We start from the raw sequence: 16,077 nt of genomic DNA, 5'->3' as shown, positions 1-16,077 counted from the left end.
TCCAACATGACGGGGCGCCGGCACATTTCTGTCATCGTGTGCGTCGATTGCTGGACCGACGGTTCCCAGAAACGTGGATTGACAGAGGCAGAGTGTTTGTTGGTTTAATTAATTTGCCGCCAAAGAAATCTTCCTCTACCGGTTTAAATACTCCTCATAGGAAAAAATGACATTAGGGAAAAAATATTTGTTTTGATGTCCCCTACAACCTCCCAGAGTTTGTCGGTTTAAATAATTTTCACCCCGTAGATGTAACCCCTCTAAAAGGTTTTGGAGACTGTATTAATAAAAAATACAGAAAAGGTAACACGTTGGCTGCAATGCTTCAGCTATTCTACATAGTTGCCCCCCCCCCCCCTTCCCCCACTTGAGTACACCGCACAGAAAGTTCCTACAACCAAGTGAAACTATGAGAAAAGTCCCTCTTTGGGATATTGTACAACCCGCGCATCACAGTCTTGGCAAATCATCAGAGACCAGCTCTACACTTTGTCATTCTTGAGGTTTCGCACTGATAAGGCCAAGTCTTATCACCCGCGATGGTTTCTTCCAGGAAAGAACTGTTGCGCTTTTCATCTCAATCAAGTCGCTGCAGGTGTCCACGCGTCTAGAGTTATTCACTTCGTTGCTCCATTGGGATTTGTGACGCAAGAACGTTTACACACTAAAGCCGCACGCCGACCATTTAACACTGTCTGCTCACAGCTGGGTGGTGGAATGCTATCTGTTGTTAACAGTTGTCGGCTCAAGCTGTCACCGTACTTACTGTGCTGAAGCTAGCAATAAAATTAGCCTCGGAACTATCTGGACGGACCGTATACAGTTATCTTTCCACCAGCCCTTCTTGTTCCATCGTTTATGAATGCTTAACCCGGGTTTTTAATGTATAGGTTCTATCAATTTATTACTGGAAACTGACACGGCGCAAAGTATACGATAATAGAACCAAACTTGGGTCCAGTGATCACGTTTGGGGCATGATTGCGAATGTGTGGTTATTAGACGCTACTGACTTCAGTATGAAATATTGTTCCAGTTAGTACAAATGTATTTTAAAGTACAAATGTATTTTAAATGTAAACTTTTCTATTAAACTCCCATCTAAGTGGGCACAAATTTCACGCTTGACTCATGGCTGGGTAAAGTGATGCGTACGTGATGGTGTATTGGCACATTTTGCTTTTGATGTAAAACGACGTCTGATGGATGTTGATGGAATAGTCTTTGTCTTTGATGGTGTAGCCAACCACTGTTCTGGTTACTATTTTCTTTCCAGCACGAGGTCGTGATCTTATCTCACCCACAGTCCTCCCAACAAAGGTGGTATTCCCGCACTGGGTTTTTGACGGCATTCCGTACCCAAAATGCACAAAACTTCATATAAAATGTGCCGTACTGACCCCTCTGATATGCTGAAAACACCTGTTATTTACTACAATTTTAGTTGCTGGGCATTTTGCAACTCTCCTTCGTTTGTGTAATAACATTTTGAAGTTTTCCATTTGGCTGTTTTTCCATAAATATTCTTTATATCGTGCACGCTTGGCCAATTTCCGTTTTACAGGACATTTACAAGCAGTCTACAAAGAAACAGATCAAAGATATAAGTTTGTTATTTTTGACACAAAATGTTAACCTCCAATCTTCCTTTCTTCTTCGTGGAAGGGGATGGAGAGAGAAGTTACTCATAAAACTTATTGTTAACATATTTTAAGCAAAAATGAGGCGTAAAATGCTGTTCATCAGAAAAATATTATAATTTGTTGATAGGCGATGCAAGAGTGCGTAACATTTAAGACGTGAAGTTTCGTGGGAGCTACAAACTGCGAAGGATAACCAGCAAACGAAGGTATGGTGAAAAAGAGTAATTCTTTGCAAGGAACGAAAGGAAGTTTGAGTTTCATTCCTTTCGATATCGAGGTCATTAGTGGGAGAACACTAACTGTTACTGGACATACCTGTATGTGGATAAGGAAATCTGCCTTCTCCCTGTAATATTCACCTGAAGTGATTTAGGAAATCCACAGAAAACCTTAATTCTGGATGGTTGAACCCTGCATCTCACTGTACCTTCTGCGTGTATTTAAGAAATATTTTGCACAGAAACTTGAAGAAAAGATTACACTGATATTTTTTATCAGTTTTCTTTGGTTAATAAAAGCAACAGTATAAAAACACAACGTTATAAAATGAATATCCTTTGATATTTAGGTACTGTTGGGTTGCGTGACAGCTGTTAGCTGTCACATGTCTTCGGAGTGGGTCATTCTATCGATCTATAAAATCAATATAAATTGTCTGACATTATACATTGTGCCATCGAAACAAGTGGCTTCCGACTTCAGGCTTTCGTAATGACATGAATCTCTGTTGCTCTTTGCGTAAATTATACACGTGCAACTTGAGTGAAGTCGTCACGACAGATAGGGAAATTGTCGATTGAGCCCAGTGCACCGGGCGCGTTCTCTACGTAAAAAAGTCACCGGGTAGGACAAAGTTCAACTGACTCGCTGCCGTCATCTGTAATAGTGCACAGAATTAGTGCCTATCTTGTCAGAGGATCGGCGACTTAGAACTGCGAACATGACAAGGAAGAAAATAAATACGGAAAGGTATATTCTTTTTGACGGGTGTCAAATACCAACGACACGCACTTCTTAATCTTACTATTAAATCATTTATTGTTCTCCGGCAGATCGGGCTACTAGGCACATAAACACAGTGTCTCGTGTAGTGAGTGGGTTTGTAGATGAACTGATAGCATACTGAGACACCACAGCCCTGCCAGCTGACAATTTCTGTTATAAAACAATAGCGTAGCTCTGTCGTATGACTTCAAGCTTTAATCGAAGCCGGCCGCTGGTGGCCGAGCGGTTCTGGCGCTACAGTCTGGAACCGCGCGACCGCTACGGTCGCAGGTTCGAATCCTGCCTCTGGCATGGATGTGTGTGTTGTCCTTAGGTTAGTTAGGTTTAAGTAGTTCTAAGTTCTAGGGGACTTATGACCTCAGCAGTTGAGTCCCGTAGTGCTCAGAGCCATTTGAACCATTTTTTTGTTAATCCAAAACAGCCGAGTACGTCATGAATGATACGAGGAGCGTTCAACAATTAATGCAAATACATTATTTCTCTGCCAATTTCTGTTGAAAAAATGTGGAAATTGTTGTGGACCATCTTGGAGTATTCCTGCTTCCGTCCCTACAGTTTCATGAAGTTCCGATGGTTGACTGCGCATACGTAGCATTCAAAGTGGCTTCAGTAACGTAGGTGCGTTTCAAGAAGACAGTTGTCACTGAGTTTCTTTTGGCGGAAAACGAAAGCATCGCATTACCTACTATAATGATTACTACATCTACTATAATGATTCTTCATTGATGGCTTTGTACCAGCATTTGGCGCCACCTAGTGACGGTAATCTTTATTAGCGCCGCCAGTCGCTGTTGATTCTGTCAATACAGTATATACACTGTGTACCTGCGGATCGGCCACCAGAAATTTGTTCCGGGGCCGTGTTTGATGTTTGTGTGAGCAAGGTCTTACTCTGCGCTGCGGTGACTGATGACCCATATTGCAACAACGGTTACAAGTTTTTGTATTTTTCTGTATGTTTATTTTTCGTGGTTTTTATTCCATATCGTATGGTGTTTTTTACGTTCGTTTACGATCTGTTTTAGGCGTATTACAAGAATGATTTTTGGCAGTAATTATAACATTTTTACGTGCTTTCATATCCTTTTCGTCTTACATATTTACGATTTTGGTTTTCACCTTTGGTATAGTAGCTCAGGATAGGACCACGCCTGGTTATTTATTACGTCCGTTTTTCATTGTGCTAGACAACTAGATGATGCCCCAACAGGATGAAACGCCTATTTTTTGCGCCAAGAAAGCCCTTTCTGCAACCTAGGACTATCTTTTAATATTTATCACGAAAGAATGCGTTAAACTAGAATACACTTGTAAGCAAACCCAATGCTGCGTATTAAAGGGCACAGTGTAAACGTAATTTTTTTCCGGTTATCAGTCTTCTGGCTTGTTTCATGCGATAAACCACAAATACCTTTATCGTACCAACGTGTTCATCTCAGGCGTACTGAATGGAAATGCCTCGCTGTAGCTACAAAGCCACACAGTACACGCAGACAAAACGTGAACATTATTTTGACCGAGGTGTAACTGGCGTGCTATCGATCACCGGAGCAGTCCACACCTCAGCCCTGCGGGCAACGAACCACTGACACCAGGTGGGGCGGGGGTGCATGTACGAAGGTAGGGAGTGAAGGGTACGGGTGGTTCCTCAGTGATATGTGTGCAAGATTTTTTGCCAAGATTTTGCACGGAAACACCGGGCTTCTCCTTTCTGAAAATAATTCAGAGATAATGTTGAGCACGAGCACAGTAATCGACGTGCAAATCCCCGGCGAGTCTGGCGGTCTCTGGCTGGAGACGCGGCTTTGCAGTTAACTCGGGCGGCCGCGGCCATTCGGACCCCGCCCGCCGTTCTTCCGCATTAAACTCGGCGCGCCGATGAAAACAGAAAGAGAACGGCCCGCGAGCCGAGCCCCGGGTTTTGTACAAGTACGCGGCTGCCCGGAGAACGCCCGGAGAAAGGGAGAAGTCTCGGGGAGAGTAAAGAACAGAGGGCGGGGGGCGGTCGAAAAAAAAAAGTTAATGGAAGCATGCGTATGTGTGTGCGTGTGAGCTTTTCCTTGGAAACTCTAATGTGCAATGAAGAGGGAGGAATCGTTTTGTTGAGGGGTGAAGCGGGAGGAGGCAGAAAGGGGGGAAACAGAACTTTAATTTCACTTGAGACATGGGGAAGGAAGCAGCCAGCGTCGGAGGAGTAGAAGCGTCGGAGGTGGAGGAGGAGGGGGGGGGGGGGAGGCCGAAGGGTGGCCGTGAGGCGGGAGGAAATGTTCGAGGGAGAAAGGGGTGGACGGCGCTGCACCGGGGGAGAGGCATTTTACAGCGCGCGGAGGGACAGAGGAGTCACTAATTAGAAAGAAAAGGAGGGTGGAAACGCGGAGGAAGCCGGGAGGCGGCGGTGGCAGAGGCGGCGGTAGCTGCGGGGGCGGGCGGGGGCGGTAGAAATTGACAGTGACAGAACGTGGCAAGTGAGGGTCGGGCAAGAAAGGGTGTACGGCGGCGCCAGCGTCGGGGGTGGCGGGCTCGGACGGAGGGTGAAGAAGGTGGCCCTCAGCAAAGACAGATAAATGGAATGAAGTCGCATCGGGCAAGACAAGTGCGATGCTGCAGATAGCAGCCGCGTTATGAGGCGCCCGCGCCGTCTCGGATGGCTGCTCGCGACGCGTTTTAAAATCTCTTCCCTCCCGCGCTGCACTGCCACCCCCGCGCGGCGCTCCTCGCACAGCCCGCTGCGAGTGTGTGTACGTGAGAAGCGCGCGTCCGTGTGCGCTGAACCTCGGCAGGGTCGGCCGCTAACCTTATCTCCGGAGCCGCGACGCGCTCCCCTCTGGGACTCGAAACGAGACGACGACGAGAGAACAGCAAGGCGCCCTCTTACTGCCCGTTCCGGCTGCCGCTCGCCGTGATCCGCAGCTAACGACAGTTGCCGCGCCGAGACTTAAACACGTCGGCGCCGACGACTATCGAACTTGACACCGCTTGGCTTGCACTTGACGCATGTAGTTTTACTTGCAGACAGGGACTGTTCCTGTTGATTAAGTGTTGTAGTTTGTTGCTGGAAAATACAACGGAAACTTACAAACAGTACAACTCAGAAACGATATCCGATGAACATATTTGTGCCATTTTTCGTAATTACGAATTCTTCTCAAAATGTTCCATCGTTAGTTAGGTATTTAGACAACGGTAACCTCTGGGGTCATTCTCTCCTGGACAGCCGAGCGCGTTAACGCACAGCTTCCGGCATTCGGGGAGTGGAGCATTCCACGGATCGAATCCGCCATTTTTCGTAATTACGAATTCTTCTCAAACTGTTCCATCGTTAGTTAGGTATTTAGACAACGGTAACCTCTGGGGTCATTCTCTCCCGGACAACCGAGCGCGTTAACGCACTGCTTCCGGCATTCGGGGAGTGGAGCATTCCACGGATCGAATCCGCCTACCGAATTACAAAGAGGGCTGGTATGCAGGCCGGCCTGGACGTGGTTTCTAAGCGGTTTCACGCATCCAATTAAGTAAATGCCGGGCTGGTACCCACGTCTTGGATCAGATACACGATACGCACATATTTAGAAAACTTTCTCACACTTGAACATGAGATTTCCTCTAGACGCAAACGGATGGGGCATACAAATTTCGTCCCTCCGGGAGTGGTGGCCCAGGAAGGCGTCCGACCACCTACTGCCACTAATGTTGCCTTAACCCACGTAAGCATGCTGATCCCATAGAGACACGGGAAAATGCAAGGAAGAAAAAGAAGAACAAGAACAAGAACACCCACCTCTGGGGTCAAACTAGTTTTCCGTCCCGTTACGCCTTTTAAACAAGAAAGAAAGAGAGAGACTGGGCAAGTATGAGTGGGAGTCGTACTCTAGGGATACCGTACGAACTTAATTACGTGTATAGGTAAGCATGATAACTACATGTCGCTCAATAGCCCGGCGCAAGTCTTTCTAACATACCCCAGTTATCCAATCGAGCAAAGTAGACCGACGGTTTAACGTGGAATCGGAAGCACGTGTCGTTTCTGATGACTCTTCACAGCGTTAAGAGCTGATGGCTAGATTAAAACGAAGGCAAAAAAATTTCGTGAAACGACCGAGATTAGGTCCTGCGACTTCCAACTTGCAGGCACTTTACGTTATCTCTTTTTTTTCTTTTTTTCTTCTCATTGTCCTCTACATTTCGTTCGGGCAGGCGTCACATGAAACCTCTTCAAGTTCACCGTTGAATACCTCACTCCTTTTTCATTTTTTTCCTACCGCGCCGGCACCGCTAGACCACCAGGCCCAACATGTATGTAGGTTAATCTACCGGTTTTCATAACAAGTTTACCAGACATAAATGACCGTATCTTATGACTGCAATTACTTAGAAGCTTAATTCTTTTTACATCACCAAGGGACCATAGACTTAAGTAATACCCATGTCCGTTCCTGAGAAAAGGGGGTCATAACAAACGAAGGAAGAGACTGACAGCCGGACGGACGGACAAAAAGTGATCCTAAAAGGGTTCCATTTTTACCGATTTAGATACGGAACTCCAACTCCAATGGCAGCAAACAAGCAATAAACCTGTTGCATCGATGATAGGGTAAACATTGCCTCTGTTCAATTAGGGTAACGGCGGAAAAGATACCAGATACAGCAGACGCCAAAGTCTTCCCAAATTACTGTACACGTCTTACATAAGAATAATAAACAACAGGTTTAAATTAATTGTTTCGGCTTTCTTCCCTTTCTGTAGGGGATTAGCAGTTATATGGGTTCTAAATGGTTCAAATGGCTCTGAGCACTATGGGACTAAACTTCTGAGGTCATCAGTCCCCTAGAACTCAGAACTACTTAAACCTAACTAACCTAAGGACATCACACACATCCATGCCCGAGGCAGGATTCGGACCTGGGACCGTAGCGGTCGCGCGGTTCCAGACTGTAGCGTCTAGAACCGCTCGGCCACTCCGGCCGGCTATGTGGGTTCTGACAATGTTAGTGGTAGGTTTGTAAATCACATGTTGAAATGTGAGAATCTCATCTGAAGCGGGACGTGCCTACCGACCCGGTATTTACCTAGTTATATGCGGGAAACCGCCTAAAAACCTCTTCCAGGCTGGCCAGCTCACCGGCTCCCGACGTTAATTCTCCTGCAGGATTGGTTCCGGGGCTCCAAGGCGCGCTTTAATTGGCTCGGTTATCCGGGTGGGTTTCGAAATGACGAAAATTAGCTCCACAAATAATTATTGCATCTCTGGACTAAGTCTGCGTCTACATAGTCTACATGGATACTCTGCACATCACATTCAAGTGCCTGGCAGAGGGTTCATCGAACAACCTTCACAACTCTCTATTATTCCAATCTCGTATAGCGCGTGGAAAGAATGAACATCTATATCTTTCTGTACGAGCTCTGATTTCCCTTATTTTATCGTGGTGATCGTTCCTCCCTATGTAGGTCGGTGTCAACGAAATATTTTCGGATTCGAAGGAGAAGGTTGGTGACTGGAATTTCGTGAGATTCCGTCGCAACGAAAAACGTCTTTCTTTTAATGATTTCCAGCCCAAATCCTGTATCATTTCCGTGACACTCTCTCCCATATTTCGCGATAGTACAAAACGTAAATGTAAGCTCACGAGACGAGTATTAATCACCGTCTTATAATAGAAAATCAATCGCCTCGGAGCGCTTTAGATGGTGTACACCTGGTACCAGCAGGTCATGCGACCCTCCACCATTGACCGTGATGTGTGTACGTCCTTTTCAGTTATGTGGAATCAGTCCAGTAAGATTTAGCGGCATGGAGAACGTGACAGAATGTCAGTAAGAACCTATCACATTGAAGTTTCCCGATTTGTTGGTGTTTCGACGCAGACTGTCCTGCATGTATATGAGGAGAGGAGAACCACTGTTAAAGAGTAACAATAATGGTCGCAAATGGATGTTAAGTGACAGGAACCGGAAACGGGCGCCACGTATTGTCAATGAAAATCGGTTTCAAGCCAGATAGCAATTGCTGCGGTCACAGAATGCATCTCAACCGGTTTCTGAGGAATCACTGAGATGGGAACTGCAACAATGGACATTTGGTTCAAAAAATGGTTCAAATGGCTCTGAGCACTATGGGACTTAACATCGGAGGGCATCAGTCCCCTATAACTTAGAAGTACTTAAACCTAACTAACCTAAGGACATCACACCCATCCATGCCCGAGGCAGGATTCGAACCTGCGACCGTAGCAGCAGCGCGGTTCCAAACTAAAGCGCCTAGAACCGCTCGGCCGCGCGGGATCAGCCGAGCGGTCTGGGGCGCTGCAGTCATCGGCGGAGGTTCGAGTCCTCCCTCGGGCATGGGTGTGTGTGTTTGTCCTTAGGATAATTTCGGTTAAGTAATGTGTAAGTTTAGGGACTGATAAACTTAGCAGTTAAGTCCCATAAGATTTCACACACATTTGAACATTTTTTTTAACCGCTCGGCCACTCCGGCCGGCTGGACATTTGGAGTCGAGTATCTTGCAAAAGCAGCACATCGAAACTTCGAGAAAGCTGCATCCACATATAGGTGTCATTTTTCTGTGTGTCATGCAGCCGCGTTATGAAACCATAGAGGCACAGGGAGTGGACAAAAATGTGGAAACACCAAAAACACAACACATTACCATAGCTAATATGGTGTAGGAAAACCACAGTCATTTACAACACTGTCCAAGTTGTCTCGGAATGGATAAATAAAGGTGTTTTTTTGGTTTTCAGAACGATCTTATACCATTCTTCTTGCGAAATAGTGGCAAGTTCACGTAACGATGATAGAAGTGGATAGCGACCACACACACTCCTCTTCAAAGTACGCCATAAAGACTCGATAATGCTGAGATCTGGCGACTGTTGTGGCCAGAGGAGATGCGACAGTTCATCCTTGTGCCACGGTACCAGTTCTGCACGATGCGTGCTGTGTGAACAGGGACTTTGTCGGCATGGAACATATCATCACCACTGGGAAACGAACATTGTATCGTATGATCGACATGTTCAGCCAAAGTGGTAACAAAATCCTTAAGTCCACTGAATACCACGATTTGGCTGCCGAAATCATGAGCAAATCCTCGCCATATCTTACTGTTCGGACGTATACTTGTCCAGAAGTTGGCAACAATGTGAAACAAGACTCATCCGGACAAATGAATTTCTACCATTGCTTCATAATCCAGATTTTATGGCTTAAGCACCATGTTTTCCATGTTTTTTATATCACTGATGAATGGCTTTGGAATTCCAGCTCGCACTGCAGTTCCGTGATTGTTAAACTTTCTTTGTGTTATTTTTTTGCTGACCGTTCAAGTGCGACATTCAGTTCTGCATTGGCTCTTGCAGTTGTCGTCCTCTTATTTTTCGTACAGTCCTATTCAGTGACCGATCACTCAACACACTTTCGTCAGCGTTGTGACTTAGCGGATTATGTTTTTCCGCTTTCCCTGTATGCGGTATAAGTCTTCGATATGTTGCTTCTTAAATTACCAAACGCTTGCACTCGACTGATTACGGAAGACGGACCATACGAGCTCCGACGGTTTGCCAACGTTCTAATTCAGTTAACAATGCACTGACAGCTATACAGAAAACTGTTCTGACCACGACTGACAGTCACAACATGCTGAGGAGATTGTACTCTTGCCGTTCGTGACGAAATACAACAACGCAACCTGCAGGATTGCTTAGCATCACCTTTTTATGCTCGAGCGCGCTTTCCGCGAGGTGTTTCCATGTTTTTGTGCATCATTTGTAATTATGAGTAGGCCCGTTTGTGTCCCACTGGTATTTTATCGTGGAACCCACATGTCCTTGTGGTAATGACGTGAATGGTTATCCTGTATTTTTATGTTTGGTGCGTATTTTCAGAAGAAACACCTGGATGGTAGTTATGATTGCAAATATTTGACATTTCGGTAGATTATTCCAAATGTCAAACTCTTCATCATTACATTCAAATTCGCGGCTCTCATGTGACACTGAAATCAGTGCTCCGACCTGTGATATGGTGTAAAACAGATTTTGCACAAAGAACTTTTTTCCTTCTTGCTCTAAGACATCCTGCGCACCTTTTCTTGTTTCACCTTCTTTTTAGTAGATGGTCCAAATAGGTGTCCATAGAAGGGCATCATAGATCTGTAGACAGTCATTGCGTGTCCAGCAGCTCTCTTCATTTTGACAGTCACGTCTTTCTTTCCAATGCAATCATTTGATCTGCAAGTGGGATAAGAAATCGATGGCATTTTTTTAAGCCAAGGGTTAACAGTGAAACTTGAATGCAGCACAACCTACAGCTGCAGTCTGTAACTATAAAAATTCTGCAAACAATTAACGGGCTTTCCCTTAGCGTGGGACAATGACACGGAGGAACAACATGTAGCATATTCCCACTGGCTTCTGACAACCTATCATTGAACACATCCCGATGGTCGTGAAGGTTTTAACAGGCAGTCTTTGAAGAGTCTTTCCTGTACCATAAGAATGTGAACATGAACCTGGTTTTTATTTCCACATTCTCGATGCGCACTTACAGTCTTCTACATCTCGATGCTGTGGACACACTCGTATTCAAGTTGCGGTGTTCAGTGGGCTGCACGAATACATTCCAATTTTGAACGACATTCGAGTACGCTATGTATCTCGACTGGCCCACTAAACCACCCGATCTTGAGTCCATAGAAAATGTCTTGCACTGTTAGGAACAGCAGGCGAAATCAACGTACCCAGAATGTGATAGTTCTGCGTGATCTAACCGTCAATGTCAAGCTCTGACTTCATACGGATATGGCTTACCTGCAGTACCTTATTAATAATAAAAGAGCGTTGCTCAATAGCCGGGTACAAGTCTTCCAATTGGACGGCACTTCGGCGACTTGCGTGTCCTTAATCCACCCCAGTTACGCAATGGTGGAAAGGGGAGCTACAGTTTAACGTGGAGTCCGAACCACGTGTCGTACCTGGCGACTCCTCACATCACTGAGAGGTGAAGGCTAGGCTGAGTGCAAGTAGCGCTCCTTCCGAAGAATAACCCGAAGAAGGTCACACTGGACTCGCATTCGGGGTGACGGCGGTTCTAATAGTCAAGCGGGCATCCAGGTTTTCCGTGGTTTTCCTTAGACGATTGAGGCCAATGCCGGTACGGTAGATGAATAGGGCACGATCGACTTTCTTCCCCATCCTTACCCGTATCCGAATATGTGAGCCGTCTCTAATGACCTTCCGAAGAAGAAGAACGAATCGTCAGTGCTCTGTTTGATGCTTCCCTCTACGAATTCCTCTCGTGTAGCCAACCTTTTCATCTCAGGTAGCAATTGCAACCTACGTACTCAATTATTTGCTGGATGCATTCCAATCTGTGTCTTCCTCTACAGTTTTTACCTTCTATAGCTCCATCTAGTACCATGGAAGTTATTTCCTGATGTGTTAACAGATATCCTATCATCCTGCACCTTCTCGTTGTCAGTGTTTTCCATATGTTCCTATCCCCGCCGATTCTGCAGAGGACCTCGTCATTCCTTACCCTATCAGCCCGCCTAATTTTCAACAGTCTTCTGTGACGCCACATCTCAAATGCTTCGATTCTCTTGTTATGTGGTTTTCCCTCAGTCCATGTCTCACTACCATACAACGCTGTACATCAAACATACATTCTCAGAAATTTCTGTTTGCTTTTTATGTCCTCCTTGCTCCGTCCGTCATCGGTTATTAGGGTGTTATGTCCCGCCAACGAGGTCATTACGGAACATGCAGTCTTGTTGCATAAAGATAGTAAATGAAATCGATTGTACTCTACTGAAAGGAGCCCACTTAGATTCGCATTGATCTAATTTAAGAAAATCGGGGAAAACTCAAATCTTGGTGGTGGGACTAGTTTTTAAAAATCGCTCTTCCCAAATATGAGTGCATTGTCTCATTCCCTGCCGCCGTTTGTTCAATTTGCAGATAAAAGACCTGTCAATATTAACAAATGCTTGGCTAGATTTGATTATATGTGAATTTATAAAATGGAAAAACACGATCCTCCCCCTATTCCATGCTCAGAGACAACGCTTGCACAAAAAATTTGGGCATCTTTAAAGCAGAGGTGTAGTACGATACCGAACTGAAACTAATTGGATCATAACCGTATTTTGGTCGGTTCAGGTTGCAGACATATTTGTTATCAAATGGAAGATCTACGAAGAAAACTATAAGCAGGTTCTTCTGAGTTTTTCTAGAGCTTTGTATGCGGTGCCTGCTGTACCTGAGTATCCATTACTCATGGTGTGAGTATAACGTAAGCAGGCTCTTGTGGTGATGAATACATATCCGCCAAGCTTCCGCTGAAAGTGAAAGGGAAAACGGTGCAATGACTAAGAGTGTTGAAAAAATTAAATAAAAAAGGCAAGTGGCATATTTGAATGCGGCGAACTGCACGATCCAGACTATAGAGGAAACTACAGTGTGACCAAAAAGTCCGTTAACATTTGAAAATGCACTAATTCGCGGAATAATGTAGGAAGAGAAGTAAAAACTGCCTCACATCCCTGAAATTAGATGAAGTTTTATTCAAAGCAAAAACGAATGCATAAACTGGCCAACCAATAGCTCGTGGGCAGCAGCGCGTCAGTTATGCCGTGTGAGAATCGTGTATAAAAAGAACTGTAGTGAGAAGGGAGTTACATCATCCGTAGCCTGGCCGATAAACACCTGCTGGAAGCTACGACTTTTATCCAGAATGGTGCTCCATCACATATGGCTATACGTGTGAAAAACCTCCTTCACACATCGCGTGCTGAGCCGTCAAGTCCGTCCTGCTTGGCGCCCCAGGACGCAGACGTCACTCCGTGTCTTTATTGGATGTGGATTTACCTGCAGTCGCAAGTCTGTCGCGATTGTCCGACCTCATAAGGGACGCAAAAAAAAAAAAAAACATCCGACGGCAGTTTCTCACCATGCCTACTAACATGCTGTACAGTACTGTTCACAACATTGTACCTGTCCGTTGAGCAACTCTTATAAAGAACATCGTCTTTACTAAAAATCACCTTTAATACTACTTATTGCCTTTGTATCACATGAAGAGCCATTCATAGTCACTTTGTGCACATTTCTGGCTCCAATAAATCCATATGTTACTTCAAGCAAGTGTGTCAATTTTTACCTCTCTACCTACATTACGAGACGTACCGTTCTGAAATTAAAAAAAGACGTGCTAAGATATCTGAATAATTTTATTTTTACATGTAAGCCTGTACCTTACTCTACGCACTGACACCATTACAGTCTGATTCTTCCTTGTTTACGTTGTGTACTGAGTGTTTCAGATGCCTCCGATAATCGTGAGTCCCGCCGACTGTGAAGTACGGGCTGTTATAAGATTTCTTAGTGCTAAAAGCCTAAAAGCGGTCGCTATTCATCGTGAGATCTGTGCAGTTTAGGGAGAAAACATTATGAGTGATGGAATGGGAAGAAAGTGGGTGAGAACATTTAAGGATGGCCGCACAAATGTGCATGATGAACAACGGAGTGGGCGTCCTTCGATCGTTAATGATAGTTTGGTGCAGGAAGTGGACAATAAGGTGAGAGAAACAGACGCTTTACGATTTCCTCCTTGCGGGATGACTTCCCTAATGTTTCTCGTAGTGTTTTGTATGGCACTGTGACCGAGCACTTGAATTACCGAAAATTGTGCGTACGTTGGGTACCGAAAATGTTGACGGATGTGCACAAAACCAAACGATTAGACAGTGCACTGACTTTCCTTGTGCGGTATCACAACGATGGTGATGATTTCTTAAGCCAAATTGTTACGGGCGATGAAACATGGGTGGCCTACGTCACACCAGAATCAAAGCAACAGTCCATGGAAGTTGAGCAAGGGCATCGTTTTGCTGCAAGACAATGTCCGTCCGCATGTGGTGAATCAGACCAAAGATCTCATCACATCTTTTCGATGGGAAACTCTAGATCATCCTCCGTACAGCCCCGATCTTGCGCCCAGTGACTACCATCTGTTCCTGCACTTGAAGAAACACGTGGGAGGTCAGCGTCTCCAAGACGATGACGAAGTCAAAACAGTGGTGATGCAGTGGTTAACAAGTCAGGCGGCATACTTATATGAGGAGGGTATTCAAAAACTGGTACAACGTAATGACAAGTGCTTCAGTATTGACGGAAATTATCTAAAAAAGTAGATTAAGGTACAGGCTTTCATGTAAAAATAAATTTATTGAGGTATCTTAACACGTCTTTTTTTAATTTTTCAAACGGTACTTACTTAAAAAAACACCCCTCGTATTACGGGAATTATTGGTTTTCATATGTTAACGGTGCATCAGTGAAAGCTTAAGCACTGTCCAGTGACAACAGTGATTGGCTGCCTGCGCAGTTCCAATCTTTCACACGCAATTATTTTATTGTAAAACCATGCACTGATTGTTACTTACTTTGGCGCAGTCGTAAGATCTTTTGAATCTTTCCAGTGAGATGTACGTCCACCCAACGAGAACGTGAAATTTTTACATCATACGCCGCTGAAATGAAGACATTGTGGGTATTTGCTTGCCTTTTGAGACCAGCCACTGGAAACAAATTAGCGAGCAGTGTTTTAAAACAAATCGTAAGCACGATAGTTTACGTAACTCTACAGCAAACTGGAAAACCCTAATTAAGAAGATACTCTGTTCTTCTCAAACATTAAAAGAAGGAAGGCGTTAGTAATACTAGCGTTTCCTCATTAATTTTACTCTGAAGCTTTTAGTAATGGGTTCTTCCTGTTGACCGGTTACTCAAGTTTAGTTAGCAACGACACAACAGACACATACTGGTGCACCATGAATGAGTAAAGAGAAACTGAAATTCATTGAAATCTTCGCTTTAATGACGGCTGTCTGTTAATTGTTTGGTGATGTTGCATTTATGTATGGTACTCAACGTAAACTTCGTACAGTAGCTATGCTGCATGTTCAAATTATATTTGCTAATGTTAAGAAAACTTTATCGATATGATGGGGCTTACAAGGGGAGAGTTTGAGTTCTATATGACATTTTTTCAACATTTTTCAGGGCTATTTGGCGTGTGTTTTGATATTATGAGCACGCAATCTCCAGAGGCTAGTTATGAAGTAATTCGTTCGACTTTTACCCCAGGACGATCATCAATTTGAAGACCTGTGGAAAAACTGTTATGTAATCTTATACAGGCTGCAACAGAGATAGTTTTACAGACTTGTGCTCTTTTAAGGAGGTTGTTTTTTCTCTGCGTCGAACAGTCTTCCCACAAACCCATCACAAACTTTACGACCTGATGTTTTCAGCACGGCTGTAACTGCACCACAAGGTGGCACCCCTGAATGGACTACACCTGTCTGTGTAGACTAACTGTTTTGCGTCCACGTTTTCGCTTCCCAGGGATAAATATACATTAAT

The 16,077-nt window shown here is 44.7% G+C and overlaps 1 protein-coding gene across 1 annotated transcript in view; it reads left to right on the top strand.

Annotated features, from left to right (window-relative positions):
• Positions 1-16,077, top strand: part of LOC124775896 (lysine-rich arabinogalactan protein 19-like) — a 90,398-nt gene that overhangs the window by 58,561 nt on the left and 15,760 nt on the right. The gene's annotated exons all lie outside the window — the stretch shown is intronic.

Source organism: Schistocerca piceifrons, chromosome 2 (genome assembly GCF_021461385.2).
Source record: "Schistocerca piceifrons isolate TAMUIC-IGC-003096 chromosome 2, iqSchPice1.1, whole genome shotgun sequence".
NCBI lineage: Eukaryota > Metazoa > Arthropoda > Insecta > Orthoptera > Acrididae > Schistocerca > Schistocerca piceifrons.
Note: the sequence above shows the minus strand (reverse complement) of the source record. Positions and strands in the feature narration are given on the sequence as shown.